The sequence below is a fragment of the Caretta caretta genome, chromosome 11 (genome assembly GCF_965140235.1).
Source record: "Caretta caretta isolate rCarCar2 chromosome 11, rCarCar1.hap1, whole genome shotgun sequence".
Lineage (NCBI taxonomy): Eukaryota > Metazoa > Chordata > Testudines > Cheloniidae > Caretta > Caretta caretta.
In genome coordinates, this window is record NC_134216.1 from 47,817,765 (window position 1) to 47,835,889 (window position 18,125).

Genomic DNA, 18,125 nt, shown 5'->3' on the forward strand with positions numbered 1-18,125 from the left:
TTGATTATCATCATTCCACCAACTTTGTGATGCCTATTATATTAATATTCTCATTTAATACCAGGCACCCACCATAATATCTAGACTTCATGCATTTCTATACAAGCACTTATAAAATTCATCAGTATTCAGTTGTCTGCCTTCATGTGATGTAATTGTATGGGACTCTTTCATTTGAACTTTTTCCTCTTCAGCCCCTGTATGTACATTTTCAACTTCTATCCTCTACTCTTTACTAAGATATAGAACATCCCCTTTAATAAAACCTCCCCTAAGGGATGGATCTGTCTGAACATTGTGCTCCTCTGCACCTGTTGGCTTTCCACCAGCACTTAGTTTTAAAACCCCTCTTTGACCGTTTTGAATTTTGCATGCCAGCAATCTGTTTCTGTTTTGGTTTTGGTGGAAACCATCCTTCCTGTCTAGGCTCCTCCTTTACAAACACATCGCCCAGTTCCTAATAAACCTAAATCCCTCTTCTGGATACTATTGTCTCCTCCACACAATGTAACCCTGCAGTTCTGCTTGTCTCACTGGCCCTGCACATGGAACTGGAAGCATTTCAGAGACTGCTACCTTGGAGGTCCTGGATTTCAATCTCCTATGTAGCAAGGGATCCTAAAGGTATTAGGGATCAAAGCATGGCAGGCTAAAGCCTCGTTAGGAAGCCCTCAGCATCGCCTAATAGGCCGCTAGGCTCAGCACACAGCACCCCAAAAGTGACCACAATATAAACTACAAGAAGGCACACAGCAAAGAAGCAAGCACAAATAAGGAACAAACTAACAGGGACTTCCCTATCATACCTCCAGGCATTTCAAGCATGTTCTGTATAGCTGTGAATGACGTACAGTATCACATGTGTACCTTGAGAATGATGTACATCAAATAGTGCTTTCCATACCCGACCAAGGTCTTCACCCCTGTGTTGTGGGTCTGGGGAGGAGGTGGGCTTTTTTAGGGCTGTCAAGTGATTCAAAAAAATTAATCACAATTAATCATGCTGTTAAACAATAATAGAATACCATTTATTTAAATATATTTGGATGTTTTCTACATTTTTAAATTGATTGATTTCAACTATAACAAAACACAAAGTGTACAGTGTTCACTTGATATTTTTATTACAAATATTTGCACTGTAAAAAACAAAAGAAATAGTATTTTTCAATTCACCTAATACAGGTACTGTAGTGCAATCTCTATCATGAAAGTTGAACTTACAAATGTAGAATTATGTGCAAAAAAAAACTGCATTCAAAAATAAAACAATGTAAAACTTTAGAGCAGTGCTCTCCAACCTTTTCACATCCAAGATAACTTTTTTAATCTAAGGGCAATCCAGGATCTACCCCACCCCTGCCCCAAGGCCCTGCCCCATCCCCAAAGCCCCGCCTGTTCACTCCATCCCATTCCCCCCCACCCCCGGTTGCTTACTCTCCCACACCCTCACTCACTTTCACCGGGCTGGGGCAGGGGGTTGGGGTCGGGAGGGGGTGCAGGATGAGGGCTCTGGGAGGGAGTTTGGGTACAGGAGGGAGCTCCAGGCTGGAACAGAGTGTTGGGGTGCAGAAGCGGGTGTGAGGTGATGGCTCCAGGAAGGGGGTAAGGGCTGGGGGTTGGGGTGCCAGAGGGGTGTGGGGTGCTGGCTCCAGCAAGGGGCTCAGGGATGAGGGTTGGGGTGCAGCCTCCCGCTGAGCAGCACTTACCTCCGGCGGCTCCCAGTTGGTGGCGGGTGCAGCGAGGCTAAGGCAGGCTCCCTGCCTACCCCGGCCCCACACCGCTCCCAGAAGGGGCCAACGTGCCCCTGCATCCCCTGAGGGTGGCGGGGCACGTGGCTCTACACAGTGCCCCTCTCTGCAAGCACTGCCCCTGCAGTTCTCCTGGCCAATGGGAGCTGCAGGGGCAATGCTTGCAGGCAGGAGCAGCCTGCAGAGGGAAACCCCCAGAGCCATGGGGCTGTGCTGACCACTTCCGGGAGCAGCGTGGGGCCAGGGTAGGCAGGGAGTCTGCCTTAGCAGCAGCCACACTCCGTCCAGGGAGATCGCGATCGACTGGGAGATCCTTTAGGATTGACCGATTGGCTGGTGACCACTGCTTTAGAGTCTACAAGTCCACTCAGCCCTACTTCTTGTTCAGCCAATAGCTCAGACAAACAAGTTTGTTTACATTTGCAGGAGATAATGCTGCCCACTTCTTGTTCATAATGTCACCTGAAAGTGAGAACAGGCGTTCTCATGGCACTGTTGTAGCTGGTGTCACAAGATATTTACATGCCAGATGTACTAAAGATTCATATGTCCCTTCATGCTTCAACCACCATTCCAGAGGGCTTGTGTCCATGCTGATGATGGGTTCTGCTCGATAACCACCCAAAGCAGTGCGGACTGATGCATATTCTTTATCATCATCTGAGTCAGATGATGCCAGCAGAAGGTTGATTTTCTTTTTTGGTGGTTCGAGTTCTGTAGTTTCCACATCATAGTTTTGCTCTTTTAAGATTTCTGAAAGCATGCTCCACACCTCGTCCTCTCAGATTTTGGAAGGCACTTCATGTTCTTAAACCTTGGGTAGAGTGCTGTAGCTATCTTTAGAAATCTCACATTGGTACCAACTTCGCATTTTGTCAAATCTCGCAGCAAAAATGTTCTTAAAATTAACAACATGTGCTGAGTCATCATCCAAGACTACTATAACATGAAATGTATGACAGAATGCGGGTAAAATAGATCCGGAGACCTACAATTCTCCCCCAAGGAGTTCAGTCACAAATGTAATTAATGCATTATTTTTTTAATGAACGTCATCAGTATGGAAGCACGTCCTCTGGAATGGTGGCCAAAGCAAGAAGGGGCATTTGAATGTTTAGCATAACTGGCACGTAAATACTTTGCAATGCTGGCTACAAAAGTCCCATGCGAATGCCTGGTCTCACTTTCTGGTGGCATTGTAAAAAAGAAGTGGGCAGCATTATCACCCGCAAATGTAAACAAACTTATTTGTCTTAGCGATTGGCTGAACGAGAAGTAGGACTTAGTGGACTTCTAGGCTCTAAAGTTTTACCTTGAACTAAAAAATAAAACAGTTATGTAACAAAAACAATCTACATTTGTAAGTTGCACTTTCACAATTAAGGGATTTCACTACAGTACTTGTATGAAGTGAACTGAAAAATACTGGTTTTTTTATCATTTTTACAGTGCAAATATTAGTATTCAAATATAATAATATAAAGTGAGCAGTGTACACTTTGTATTCTGTGTTGTATTTGAAATCAGTATATTTGAAAATGTAGAAAAACATCCAAAAATATTTAATAGATTTCAGCTGGTATTCTATTGTTTAACAATGTGATTAAAATTGCGATTAATCACGGATATTTTTTAAAATTTAAATAAATTTTTAATTGTGAATAATTTTTTGTAGTTAATTGCGTGCATTAATGGTGATTAATCAACAGCCCAAATTTTTGTTTGTTTGTTTTTAAGGAGAACAAAGTGGTCATGACCTCCTTAACCCAATAATTAAAAACATTAGAGGCAAAATTTACAATTAGGAACAAAATATTGTATCTGCAAGATATGCACTTGTGGGAGGAAACAATTACAGTAATTAACATCAAATGGATGATTATGTATGTAAAAATGTAGTTACATGCACAACGGCTGGCTTGCACATATTTAGTGGACCCAACTACGAATCTGACCCTAAATATTCTTTCAACTTAATGTGGAAACAGTTAATCATGATTACATCTGCAATCCTATCAGATTTATATAACCATGTACCTTGGAGCCTGTAAACTCCAAATTCTAGTATTTTGCCATCAAAGTTGTAATGTGTATTTGCATAATCTGACAAAGACCAGAAAGTATATGTAGGTAAATCCTGAGCAGCTGAGCTGAACCACAATTCCTGGATCTGAATTTTAGATCAGCTAAATTTGACTCTACCCCCAGTGATACCAAGCTGAGCCCAGCTTAGTCCTCTTCTTCCTCCCCCACCTCCACATATGTGCCACAGGGAGAGAGCAAACTGGTAGCTGCCTTCAGCAGCTTCTCTTGAAGCCTTCAGTTCTGGCTGAGTGCCTGACCTCCCTCCTACCAATGCCAAGGTATAGGTGGGTTCCCTATGTATGCCAGCCCAAATGTCACTCTCTCTCTACTTGGAACATGGGGAATGGAGGTTTATTCAGCAGTTACTGGCTGGAAAGCCATCAGGGATGCCAGGAGTGTAAGAGCCAATAAATAAGATAAATGAGTTCGGTTATAAAACTTGTATTTTCACTTTGTGGGTTTTTTCATTTGACAACTATTTAATTAAAGATAAAAGTTATTGCATGACACTAGAACAAATGAACAGAGTAACAGAATTAACATTGCCACAGACTTTAGAGTTTCTTTCCACAGGAGCTCTGTATCATTGGTAACTTGATGGATCTAGCCAATGCAGTTTTCTAAAGCAGTGGTTTTCAAACTGCAGGTTGCGACCCAGTACTGGGTCACGGAATGTAAGGCACTGGGTCATGGTGGCTCTGGTCAGCACCTCCGACCAGGCCGTTAGAAGTCCTGTTGGCAATGCTGCCTGGCTAAGGCAGGCTAATGCCTACCTGTTCTGACACCATGCTGCGCCCCCGAAGCGGCCGGCAGCAGGTCCGGCTCATAGGTTGGGGAGCCACAGGGCTCCGCACCTCCACCTGGGAACTGGACCTGCTGCTGGCTGCTTCCAGGGCACAGTGTGTTCCGCAGTGCTGGGACAGGCAGGAAGCCTGCCTCTGCACCCTGGCTGCACTGACTGGGAGCCGCCAAAGGTAAGCCTGTGCCCCAACCCCGCATCCCAATCCCCTACCCCAGCCCAATCCCCTGCTGCCCCCTCAAACCAGGAGCCCCCTCCTGTACCCCAAACCCCTCATCCCCAGCCCCACCCCTGAGCCTGCACCTCCCCCCCAGCCCAGAGCCCTGACCCCATCCCACCCCTCAACCCCCTGTCCCAGCCCTGAGGTCCCCCCCAAACCTGGAGCCCCCTCCTGCACCCCAAACCCCTTATCCCCACCCCAGTCTTCGCCCTCAGCTCAGAGCCCTGACCCCCTCCCACACCCCAACCCTCTGCCCCAGCCCAGAACCCCCTCCCACACCCTGACCCCTCATTCCCAGCTCCATTGGCTCATGAGCATCTAGAATTTTCTCCTACTGGGTTGCCAGAAAAAAAGTTTTAAAACCACTGTTCTAGAGTCACTGGTAATCTTGTCTTGCCTAAATCTTTATAGGACATTTTATATGCAAACAAGTCAGAGCCTCCTGTCAGAAAAAACACCGTACACATCGCGCTGAATGTGCTTTATACCAACTCATTTTCAAAGGTGTGGTTCCCTATGGGCCAAATTCTGCTCTCAGACAGATATAAACCCAGAGTTTCTCTACTGACTTCAGTTGGCACACTATATAGTTATTGTCAAAGGGGAGTACTGAGCGATGGCTCTTGTACACTTCATAAGGTGCTCAGGAAGCAAACTTCCAAAGCACTCTGCAGTCTAAGGTTTGCAGGAAGGGCCCAAAAGAACCACTGCTCCATGCAATGGAGGCGGGGCTTGGTGGAGACACGGACCTTTTTTCCTCTCCGGCCAGAGAAGAATGGTCACGCCCTTCCTGTCCCAGCTCACCAGAAGAGGAGACGTGGCTGTGACAGCAGACCAGACATCCCTCTACTCCTTATCTGGCTGGAGAGTTGTAGATGTGGCAGGGTGGGTAGAAGAGAAGTTCCAGGCTAGGAGACGCAGCCATGGACTGTACCGTTCCTCCGTACCCATCTGCTAGGGGACCAGCAGCAGCTAGAAGACCACTACATCTCTCTTGGATGCCAGAGGAAGAGGTAAGGCCAGCCAGCAAGGGAACCACCACTCCACAGGGGAAGTAGCAGCGGTGGCAATAGCGGCTGGGACCCCACCCTTCCCCAGGTGCCAGAAGTGCAGTGGCAGCTGGATGATCCTCTCATCCCCCAGCAGCAGGAGCAGCGGGCACTAAAGAGGGAAACCCTGGCCCATCAGAGGAGTAACTGCAGCATTAGCTGTAGTCTTCCTCCACTCCAGGCAGCTGTGGTGGTTACCTAGCCCTTAGCCTGAGGCAATTCCCTCATGATGGGTGTATCATTACTAAGGGGAGGGGCCTGGTCTGGGCAACTTGGGGGGCAGAGGTCTATTCTCCTTCTCTTCCTCCTCTGTGGTTTTAGTGGGTGGGGTGAGCAGCAGCTGCTGCTTTCTTCAAAACATCCTCCCTCTTCTGGAGCCGATAGCCTCCTGAAGGCCATCTGCTTTTCCAGAATGTATGTTTTGACATCACAGGGATATCATGAAACAACAATTTCCCAGACTGGAGATGTACGTACAAGCCAATTAAGCCCTGCACATTACCCCTGTGCTCTGCTCCCTACAATGGTTCTCCATAGACCAAGTAATTCAAAGGCTCACTGTTAACCTTCAAGGCCCTCCATGGAATCAGCCCAAGATGTCAGAGCACCTCTTTCCACAACCACCATCTCCCCCGAAAGCTACTTCCTCAAGAACTATGATGCGGTCAGCTTCAAAGGCGAAGCTTGTAAGCGTGGGGGAGACAGGTCATTTTTGGCAACAGCGCCAAGAGTTTGGAATTCAGCCTTCACAGGATGAGATAAGAATGGACACAAATCTCTCGGCCTTTGGAACAAAGTCACTTCCTGGACTTGTGTTCCACAGACAACTCAGGAAATCAAAGAGGAGGAGAAAAAAAGAAATGAAGAGAAGAAGGAAGAAAGACAACTGACCTTCTGTGATTTAATAGAGGCTTCTATCTTGGCAGCACCCAAGACACTGGGGTGACAGGTACCACTGTAAGAACGTTATATTCTACTTAGATAAATACTGCAGACTCAGCAGTGAATTTAGGTGGCCTGTGTAAACCACCACATTTTTACTGTGACCCCTTTTGGTTATAATTAATCTATAGTATATTGTCTGATTTATTCTCTATGTTTGATAAAAATGACTTCCAGGGCCATTGCTCACCATACACAGTGCAGAACAGAAGATAATAAAACTGAGCTTCTTAGGCGGTAGAAAAATATATAGAGACTATTTTACTGCATTGAGAAGTACAATTATATATCATGTAATGTATAATAAAATGCATATGTTATGTACATACAAGGAGGCAGGGATAATGGCCACAAATCCTGAATGTGTAACTTTAACTTTTTGCATCTGCTGACTTTTCATTTCTTAACTGTGCTACATTAATGTTCCCCAAATGTTATGGTAAAGGGATAAGGGGGATTTTATAGAATACTGATATAGTACATTGTGTGACTGGAGTATGCAAAACATAATCTGACTCAAAATCAGTCTATGTACCATGGAAATGTAGGGACCTGCTGTGTATCCTGAGATTTAAGAGACCCTTCCCATAATACATTCTGTATTATAATCTTAATTCCTCTCACACAAACTCCAGCATCTGGTTTTTAAACATCTTAAAAGATGACTAGAGTATTAAAACTGATACTTAAAACTGGCAGCACATTGAAAAATGAGTCCAACAGGCTATAGTGCATAAAGATTAAAGACAAGAGAGCAAAATTCAGCTGACCTGGATAGATATTTAATATCATTGGACCATGTTGTAAGTTCACCTAAAGTGTAAGGGTGAAACTTAGGCAAGTTTTAGAGAGAAACTGATCCAATGTAACCCAGGTCAAAGATTCTTTACCACAGTTTATGATTTGAATACAAGGGTACTAACAGACTTCCTTAAAGGAAACATGTGAATTTGATTAAAAAGGTAAACCTAAGAAAAGCAAATTTTATTTTAAAATATTCAAAAGCTCTTGGAATAAGGGATTTTGGAAACTTAATTTAATTGGCATGCTTAATTAATTAGTAGTATATTAACTATTCAGGAAATGCATAGCATACGTGTACATCACAGACTGACTTTCTGTGGTGGTAATTATAACTATTCCCATTGACAGGCAGAAAAACAGACAGCAAATAATGCATGTTATTGGTAAAGCAGTGCATTAGCAATGAAGTCAGATCTTGGAGGACGGGTTTGATGACTGAAGGGAAAATGCCAATAGGACTGAGGATATACAGGATAAGAGGAGAAATGTAGACTACTTCCATTCTCTTTTCCCAGCACCCTGAACTTGGTCCCTCCCTTAAGCACTTTTGGGCTTCTCCTCTACACTTAACTGTGTACTTGGAAAGTTTCTATCACTGGGTGCTGTTCCACTGATAATAGGAATGATTGGAGTGCAAGGGAAACCAGGCACTGGCATCTGCCAGCATTTTAACCCTTGTGTGATCTTGCTCTGCTTTGAACAGGGTTAAATGACACAATGGTTACAGCGATTGAAGTCAGCAGTCACTAGCACACCCACCATTATTACATTTAGTGAAGCTGCACTGGGGATGACATTTTAAGGAAAAGGGCCTACTGTAGACAAAGCCTATTCTTCCTACATCAGTAGGGCACCACTCTTGGCCTATCTATTTTTGTATTCTATAGGTATGGTTTTAGACACTACAATCAGGTATCCATCTCTTGGTAAATAATTCCTGCCCGTATTAATCTTCATCAATGTGATCTCAGGCTACAGTTGTCAAAATTATGTGGATGAAAACCTGCCTTTAATGACTAAGGAATAGCTGGAGATGAATTCAGAGAGGAGCTATGTCAGTTAGTATGATGTCTGATGACATGAGAAATGAATTCTTGGTCGCAAAATACAAATGATGTTGAGAAAAAAGTGAAGATGTGCTCAGTCACCTCAGATTAGAAAATAGCTGTCTTAATTAGCTTTAGTTTGGGTTGGTCAAACGTGTCTCTTGAAGAAGAGGATGGCAGGAGGATCAGATAGAGAAGCAAAAGTAACAGGGCAATGTAGGACAACACATAACAAATATGAGGATGCTCAGTACCTCAAAGGAGCAATCCCAAGGTTGGTATGGCCAATTTTTCACTTTTCTTCGTAAAGTCTATGTAATTATTTTTATGAGTTCCGAATATTTCTCAAAAATGCCAGTAACCCAGCACTGAAATAACTGAATGACTTTCAGTTCCAAGTCTGCAAAGAGGGTTTGTAAAGAACAATAATCAATAGATTTTAAAGCAAGATGGGACCATTGTGATCTAGTCTGACCTCCTGTATAACATGGGAATAGGACTTCCTTGAGTTAAATTCCTGCTTCAAATCCAATACCTTTGGTTGAACTACAGCATATAATTTTAGAAGAATATTCAGCTCAATTTAAAAGTTCCCATTGATGGAGAATCCACCACACCACATGATAAACTATACCAAAGGTTAATGACCCGCACCTAAAAGTTTGCTTCTTGTTTCTAATCTGAATTTGTCTAGCCTCAGCTTCCAGCCATTGGATGTTGTTAAACCTTTGTCCTCTATTATCCAATTTCTGTTCCCCATATAGGTACTTCTAGACTGTGATCAAGTCACTGTTTGATAAGCTAAATAGATAGGAGCTCCTGGAGTTTCTAACAATAAGGCATGTTTTCCAATCTTTCACTCAGACCAAAAATGATTTTCTAAATTCAAAAAAGTAAGTTGACTGTGAAACTCAGACCAAAAATGATTTTCTAAATTCAAAAAAGTAAGTTGACTGTGAAACTAGTTTGTCTTATTTGAGTTCCCAGTGGACAAGCCTAAATATCACCAAAAAAACTCATCGTCACCATTGACATTAGCTAGAATGTAGATTATTTAGGGATGGTCTTTCCAGAACAGAATTTAGGCAGATTTCTGTGACAAAGTAGGAAAGCTTACAATGCTGCTTTTTATGCTGTAACTGTTCTGCAGAGAGAGAACTTCTTTCTCCAGGGAGATGAATTCATCACCTTTTACAAAATCCTAAATTCACACAAAAGGAATTTATTTCAAAAAGTTACTTATGCTTACCAAAATTATCACATCTGTTGGGTTCAACTGGGCAACTCTTACTCATAGTGGTAAGCATATAATAATATTCAAGGAAACTACTTGTATAAATGCTAACAAATGTCTACCTTAGACAATCAAGAGGTGTGTCAAACTAATATTCTGAACTATATTGCAAGAAGTAATTAGGTGGTGAGTAACCGGTGACTTGCCTTATGTTCAGAACTACCATAATTTTTTCATACAGCCAAACCCATTTCAGCATAATGTTTGATGCTGAAATGGTTCAACCACTACAATAGATGTCTAAATACTAAATTAGAAAAAGTGAAACTGTACATGGATCTCATTTTTAGTCATTTGGTTTTCTTTCAGATAAAGGAATCAAGTTTGCATATACAACACTGGCATGCTCCTTTGATCATATCGACAAGATTTTAGGAGCATATTTTTGAGCCAATCAAATTATTGCCAATTTATGTAGCAACAGAATTGCAACATCTTTATTAATAATAATGGCAGAGAGTTGTCAGGACCTCAAATTGTCATGTAACCTGTCCTTTAGGGAACTGTGCTTTATAACACTGACAGAAAATTATTTACTATACTGGGATGGAAAGATGCCTGGAGGAAAATATGACATTTCATAAGTGTCACATTTTTACTAGATCGGCATTTACTGTAGATTCCAACAAACTTGATTAAACCGCTTTGCAGTTCTATTGAAGCTTTTGAGATGATGCAAAATTTAGATTCGTTATTTAAATTTGCTTAGGCTTTATTTTGAGCTACAAAATTTTCCACTAAGACTCAGTTCAGTCCATATGAGCATTAATCAAGTTTCTATTCAAGACTAACTTTTACCCTCAAATTAAGAGAACATCCATCAACTATTCAGGAAAAAAAATCTATTTTATCCAGTTTAAAATTTTTCTGCTTCCCTAAACCTAAATTATATGTTATTAATATGGCCCAAATTATTTAAAATACTTATAAATTAGCTAAATTAATTTAATAAATTAGAAATATGCATGTATATACATGCATAAGATGGCAAAAGTCACGTGTTCATGTTGATTCGATTGGATCTGTCAACCAAAAGGTTTGGTTGATCTGTGTCTCTGGATCCTGCCTAGAATAGACAATGTTACTCAGGTGGTTCTATTCTTTTCTTTCTAAGGGTGTTATCCTGTTCCCACTGAGGTCAAAGGAATAGGACTGGCAACACAGAGGATAGTTTCTTCCTTGAGGGATTTCCCTCATGTGAAGATCCACAAGGATATATACTGTATGCCCTGCTGTTGAAAATGTATATGACAGTGTTGGGGTAGACAGTGAAATGAGAGAGCACACACTCCTTCATCAAATCCAGATTGTGCAGCGCGCTGCTAGCCAAGATAGGAACATGGATGGGAGGAAGCTGGCTGAAGCCAAATTTAGTTAAATGCCGTAGGTTGGGGAAAGCATCTTTAAGCTAAGGAAAGAAGGTGTTTGCCTCCACTGTTGAAGAGTTTGGTCACCTTTGTCCAGGGAGGACCTCACCATCATCACTGGCTCATAGCATATAGATAGACATGCCATAGTCTGTTCACATAGAACCAGAGCAGTCTCAAAAATCAAGACATTTAAGCCCTACACCTTTGCTCATGATAGTTCTTCAGGAAAAGGTATTTTTCCTTTTAGTATGTAATTGTATGATGCTTCTTACACTAGCAGCCATGAGGAGAGTGACATAGGAATTGTTATGTGAGCCTATGCCACTAAGGAATCATTGGGGTGGTCCTCTCATTGCTGGTTGTATGGGTTTAGGACACAAAGTGAAGAGTCACACAGTGGTTGAACTGCACTGGAGGATTTGGACCAGTGTATTTATTTGAACTTACTGATTTATATAAAAGAACAAAACATCTTTTCATTAGGCCTTGATTATATCTAGTTATTCCATTGCTTATGGTGATGCATAAACCTCCCAATGTTTAGTCCGAATAAGTTTCCAGAAGTTTAGATAGTTATCTGAACTCTGAAAATCTAGAAATTGAGCTCTGAATTACCTAAATAAACGATCTGCTTTTCAAACATGCCAAGCACCCACAATTCTCATTAACTTCAATAGGAAGTGCTGCTTGATTAGTAGAAATGAAAATCAAGGCACTTGTTCAAGTGCCTAAGCATAGATTTAGAAGCCTAACTATAAAACCTTAGCCTTAAGTCCAAATAGGAAAGCCCATCTTATATATTATTAATTAAGAGCAGGCTAACAAAGAAGATCTATTTATTGTAAAAAATTCATCACAAAATGCATGGTACAAGAATGTGTATGCACTGGACACCATTCAGGATGATGTTACTGTCATAGATCCAGTTGTGCACCCCCTAGTGGCTACCCACAGTACTACTATGGGTGCAATTCTACGCCTGGATGTTTTATCCCTAGATGTTTTAAGCCTCCCGGAGCCTGAACAAGGCCCAGCCACTGCCCCATGTTTTAGGCTCTGTGATCATGCAAGTGTCCTCCCCGACTTCCCACAACAGTTAGCCAAGTATGTGCTGCCACACCAAGTCTCCTTCAAGCTGCTTTTTTCTCTTAATACAAGAGAGTAAAGAAACAGAAGACAAATCTTTTAGCTCACTCTTTGATTGCAGGCTTCAAGGCCACCCCTCCCAGGAGTCTGTTCCTGGCAGCTTCCCAGTTCTAGTCACTTGACTCCCTTCCTGGAGCAATAGCCCCAGAGTTGCCTCCCTGAGCACCTGACCACTTGCTCGAAGGACTCACCACAGGAGTTAGCTCCTCTCCACAATAGCTTCTCTTTCCCAGGCGCAGCCCGTCCCAACCACGCTCCTCTTTGCCTTGCCTCTAGAGCCTTGAATAGGTGCAGGTGTAGCCCAGTCCCTTTTAATTGGCTGGATTCAGTTCACCTGCTGTGATACAGGGGAGCTGGGCCCAGTCTACTAATGGGGACCAGCTACCCAGTGGCAGGGTCCCTAGGCACACTCTCTGAGTGCGGACCTAGGATCTAACACTGCCTTCTGAGAACTGGAACTTGCTGTCCAGGTGCCTACCCCTTCTAGGCTCAACACTTTAGATTTCCCCACACTTACACATACCCTTTCCCAGCACTCCATCCCAAAGGTGTGACGCTTCTGGTTCACTATTTAACTCTCTCCAGAGGCAAACAGTAGATTGTGAACCATTTAACATACGGAGACAGTTTGCAGAAGAATCACTGCTCTTTTACTTAATCTTGTATCTAAAGTACAAGAAAGTACAGATCAATTAGAAAACAACAAACATCCTAAAAGCAGTGCCACTTTCTAGATCACCCTCCCTTGGGGATCATCTGGGCTCCAGAAGGCAAGCAGGGCTTCCTGCCTCGTGCAGCCAGTACATACTGAGTTGCTTCTCTCTCCTCCACAGCTGGAGACAAAATGGTCAAAGATCCCAGATAGGTCTATTCCTCCCTATTTATACCTTTAGTTCCCTTTGTCAGGTATTGTCCTTCCAGCCTCCTCACATGATCAGAAATCCCTGCCAGGTGATTTTGTTGCTAAGGTGACCTCTCCTCTGCTAAATCAATTTTGTAGTTGGGAGCCAGTTTAGAGTGTTACATTTCAGTAGTTGAGCATTTTATGTCAACAGCCCTCTTTTGTTATTCTTTTGCCACCAGCCTTTGGAATTTCAGGACAACATGGAGGTAAACAGACCACAGAGAAGGCAAAACGCTGCACATTCAAAATGGTGTTTGCATCTTGGTAAAGATACAGAATTCATAAGCTCACACAGAATACATAAATTGTACAGAGATTCCCAAATTGTTGCCATTACCATTCATACTTTTTGTGTACAAAAAAGTGTATAGATTATTTTAATCAGCATAAGAACAGAAACAATCAGATCCATGGTGACTACAAAAGACCTAGTAAATGTTTATGGGAAAATGGTCACAATTACTTTTTCTACATATATTATCCAACCTGTTAATCTGTATGTGAGGGAAAAGTTAACATCTATAAACTGCATAGAAAGCAAACAGTTTGTTTAAAAAAAATACAGCAATTATTCCAGGGGTGAAATCCTGGCTCCACTGAAGTCCCTGGCAAAACTCATATTGACTTCAGAGTGGTTAGGATATCACCCCAAGGAAATACGTCTCCTTTATCCTCACTTTTTATAAATATTAACCAGAAGATATCAACAAACAACGACTGGTCCTTTCCAACTGCTGTCAGTCTTTGTGATACATTTATTAACTGAGCTACAAGACTTTCTATGGTTCCCAAGTCATCTATGCTTTAAATGATCATGGTTCCTACTATTTTAGTAAAGACACCTGACAAAGAATTACTATAACTACTAAGATACTGTAGTTGAGATTCCCTTTTGTTCACTAAATAAAGCCATTTATGGAATAGTCCACCATTTGCAAACCACTCTGATGTGTACACATTTTTTAACGACTATGTAAACTTTGTCTATGTAACCCTTTTGCCTGTCAGAGTTGGCAACAACAAGGGCCGGGTTCAGTATCTAGGGGTTCCATTCCAATAACACAATGCAAAACCGGCTCGAGCCCCCACCCAGTGACCTGGGACAAATGTATACCACCCCCGCTGGGCGCCTCCAAGAGGCAATACTTCCCCTCTCACAAGCACATAGTCTGAGTGTAGCAAAAAGCCTTTTAATAACAGAGAGAAACAATGTGGCATTACGTTGGGGAAACACCACCAACAGGATTCATAACACAACCCATGAGCAAAAAACCCAACCCAAGCAAAATGGGGCGTGTCCTTTCCCTTTGGTTCTTGAGTCCAGCAACCCAAAATCACCCAAAGTCCCAAAAGTCCAACAACTCAAAAAGTCTCTGTCCCTGGTCAGGGCAGCCCCAGAGTTCGAAAGTTTATCTGCCAAGTTTTACCTCCCAACCTGGGTGGAGATGGGGGGGGGCTAAGGGGCACCTTACGTGGTCCAAAGCTGATGGCCCCACTGCTCCATGGGGCTCCGCTCTGCCAGCCGCCCCATGAGCTGCTCTAGGCATCCGACAAACTGCTCTGCTCTGCCAGCTGCTCTGCTCGCCGTCCCGCAAACTGCAATGCTCTGCTCCACAAGCCGTTCTTCTCTGCTCGCCGTTCCGCAAACTGCTCCATCATATATCTTCAGGCTCCCCCACTACTTAACACAACACTCAGTGATTTCAGCTCTTAGTAAGTTTAGCTCTTTTCAGAGTAGCAGCCATGTTAGTCTGTATTCACAAAAAGAAAAGGAGCACTTGTGGCACCTTAGAAACTAAGCTCTTTTGTGATTTCAGCTTGTAGTAGGGGAGCCTCACTGCTGGTGCACCATTAGCCCAAAGTGAATTCAGCTCAGCAGCCTGTAATTAGACTCCTAATGGAATCAAAATTAGTTCTGATATTCCACAGTGGAGAGAGGAGGAAGTGCAATTAGCATATAAGGCCCTCACCAGGGGCCCATGCCACCAAGTATTAATACCTGTCTCCAACCTCTCTCAATTCACAGAATTTTGGAACCCATGTCCCTTGCCTAGTGAGTGCTACTTAGTTGATGGCGAGTCCCTCCATCATAACAAAAGGCCAGGTACAGTTCCACTGTCCTTGATTCCCATAATCAGGGTAATAATTTATTCTTCTTGCCCCAATAACAGAGACACTGGGGATCCCACAGCAGCCAAAGTGACCATTTGGGCAGCTATGGCCTCATTCTAGGCAGGGGAGGTGTGCCTTTGCAATTGAGATCGGCCCCTGAAGTTCTTTTCCACTACTTGCCACACCTCACCACCAGATGTCAGGGTGGAGCTCATCCTGACTCTGCTTACATCTATAGTAATAACACTTGCCTTATTTTTTAGCTAGACAAATTGATACGCACTGCTCAACATGTTGTTAGAATTCAGTCTTTTCCAGGTTTCTATATAAATACACCACACATCTTTGCACACAAGTTCACTTTGCATTCCAACAAATCTTTAGGGAAACTAAACTGTGTGAGTCAAATTGTATTGTCAAATCCAGTTCCCATTCCTCCCATATTCTTATCTCAAAGGCATATAGAAGGCTATGAAATTAGCAGTACAAAAATCAATTATGATTTCAACTTCAGGATACAGTATTGTAGCTGAACTTCTAATGGGTCATTATGGAGCTTAAAGAATCAGGTTTTTCTGAATTACTGACATATGCTGTGGAGAAATTCAGAAAACAATATACTTTTCTTGTTTTATTCAAACAAAACAGGAGTTATCAAAAGATGTTTTTGCTTAATGGAGAAATATGCATTTATTATTTGAAATTCAGGAAAATATTTAAACAGCACCTGATGAAAATATCAGTGTCTCAGTGAAAGTAATTCAAAAACGCTACATACTCAGTTTCCCATGTGAAACAAAACTGGTGAATTTGGCGATTTTTTAAATTTGAGAAATCTAAAAGGTTACCATTGGCAAGTGCAAACTTCTCCTTTCTCCAGCTAGATCATTACTTTACAATCTACCCAGCATATGGGTTAGCACCTTACTGCATTGTCCCTGGAGCAGAGCAGGAGAGAGACTGACTCAGAAAATCACAAGTTGCCTTCCAGTCTCCCAGCTGCTCCAGGAAGGAAGTACCTGAGCCAAGTCTATACTCAGTACTGCGTCCTTCCATTAGTGTGGCCATGTAGTTATACTGGCCACACATTGAAGAGGGGGTGAAGTTTCATCCTACTCTCTTCTTGCCTGTCCAGTGAAGAAAACAATACTTTACGGACCCTGCTTCACCTTACTCCATTGTGCAAACCAGGCCAATATTTGAAGCAAAACTTGGGATGCAGAAGAAAAGAAATAAAAAAGGAGAAAATCATCCCTGTGCAGGTGACTAGCAGAAGGCCTTTGCAGCACTTCACTTCTATGTTAAGTAGCTTGGTAGTGCACAGGCCTCCAACAGGCACACTATACGAGATGAGTTTCGCCCAAGGTGTTGATAACTTGTAATAGCATCTCTGTGAATGCAGCCTACTCCCCTATCATCTGCAGCTTTCCTTTCATACTGCCATCAGAGTGCTTTGAAGAGGGATGGAGCTTTTAAAGCAAGACGGGATGACTGCAAAAGAAAGTTCTTAAAATTAGCAAAGGTAACATGTATTCTCTTTTTCTTCTGGAGGGAGTCTCAAAGAGGAGTAGAGGGGATAGGAATAAATGGCTGGTACTTTAAAACTTCTATTGCATTTTAGGCTGCACCCAATTAGTGTAAAAATGCAGAAAGATGCTTTATGTTATAGAAAGGATTTGGTGCCTGACTTGCTTTTCTGGGAGTTGGCAAGTGGCTTTTGCCAGAGCCCAGAAAACAGAAACCAAAGTTGGAGGAAAACAGAATTAAAAAAAAACATGGAGAAAAAACATTTTCCCCAGTGCACTGGCTAGTGCTAAACAACGTCACAAGATTGAGAAACAGGAGACTATAAGAACACGCGGAACATAACAGAAAGGAGGCATATTATAGCTGGCTTCAAAAACAAGATCAACACAACTTTCATTTTTCTAAATAATAAGAAAGCAAAGCAGTCTTTATGAGTCACTTCAGAGATGAGAAAAGATTAATCTCAGCAGGAACCTTTTTCTTAATATCTTTTTTAGCACCACTAGGTAGCACAGGGGTCCAGATGGTCAAGAGACAATGGGTCAGATCATGGGGTTTGAGCACAGGAGAGCAGGGGGAGAAGGATGCACAAGTGAGGTAAAGGTGGCCTTTGCACTTCCTGATTTGAGGCCTTTTGCGCCATTGGCCCCTTGTGAGCTAATGTCCCTAAGGTGACAACAAAGAGATAAATACAGTGCAAAAACATCCTGATTCCTTTCCTCTGTCCACACCCACTGCACCAGCAGGGAGGGGTATGGCAGCCTTTATGCCTCGAACACTGGTGCAAGGCTGCTGCACCACACTAAAGGATATGGCCCATTATTATTTCCTTCACGCTCTCTAAAACCATTAAGTCTAAAGCAAGCAAAAAAAATCCATGATGTGTTGAAACTTCATATGTACAAACATCACCTACTTAAGGTTCTTAAAAAAATCACCTGGTCCTTGAAATCATGTAATCTCCAGTTGCATCATCAGGGTTTATAAATAACTCATTAACTGTGGAACTCTTTGCTGCAATATAGAATTGAGGTAATTAGCTTAGTAAGCGCTTTAAAAGATATTATAAATAATAA

The 18,125-nt window shown here is 42.4% G+C and overlaps 1 protein-coding gene and 1 long non-coding RNA gene across 3 annotated transcripts in view; one reads left to right on the top strand and one right to left on the bottom strand.

Annotated features, from left to right (window-relative positions):
• The window catches only part of PDE1A (phosphodiesterase 1A), a 373,257-nt gene that overhangs the window by 260,673 nt on the left and 94,459 nt on the right, over positions 1-18,125 (bottom strand). The gene's annotated exons all lie outside the window — the stretch shown is intronic.
• LOC142068458 (uncharacterized) overlaps positions 6,723-18,125 on the top strand; it is a 57,539-nt gene continuing 46,136 nt past the window's right edge. Inside the window, exon 1 of the long non-coding RNA XR_012664286.1 lies at positions 6,723-6,861. This is a non-coding gene — a long non-coding RNA (uncharacterized LOC142068458). The remainder of the gene's footprint in view (positions 6,862-18,125) is intronic.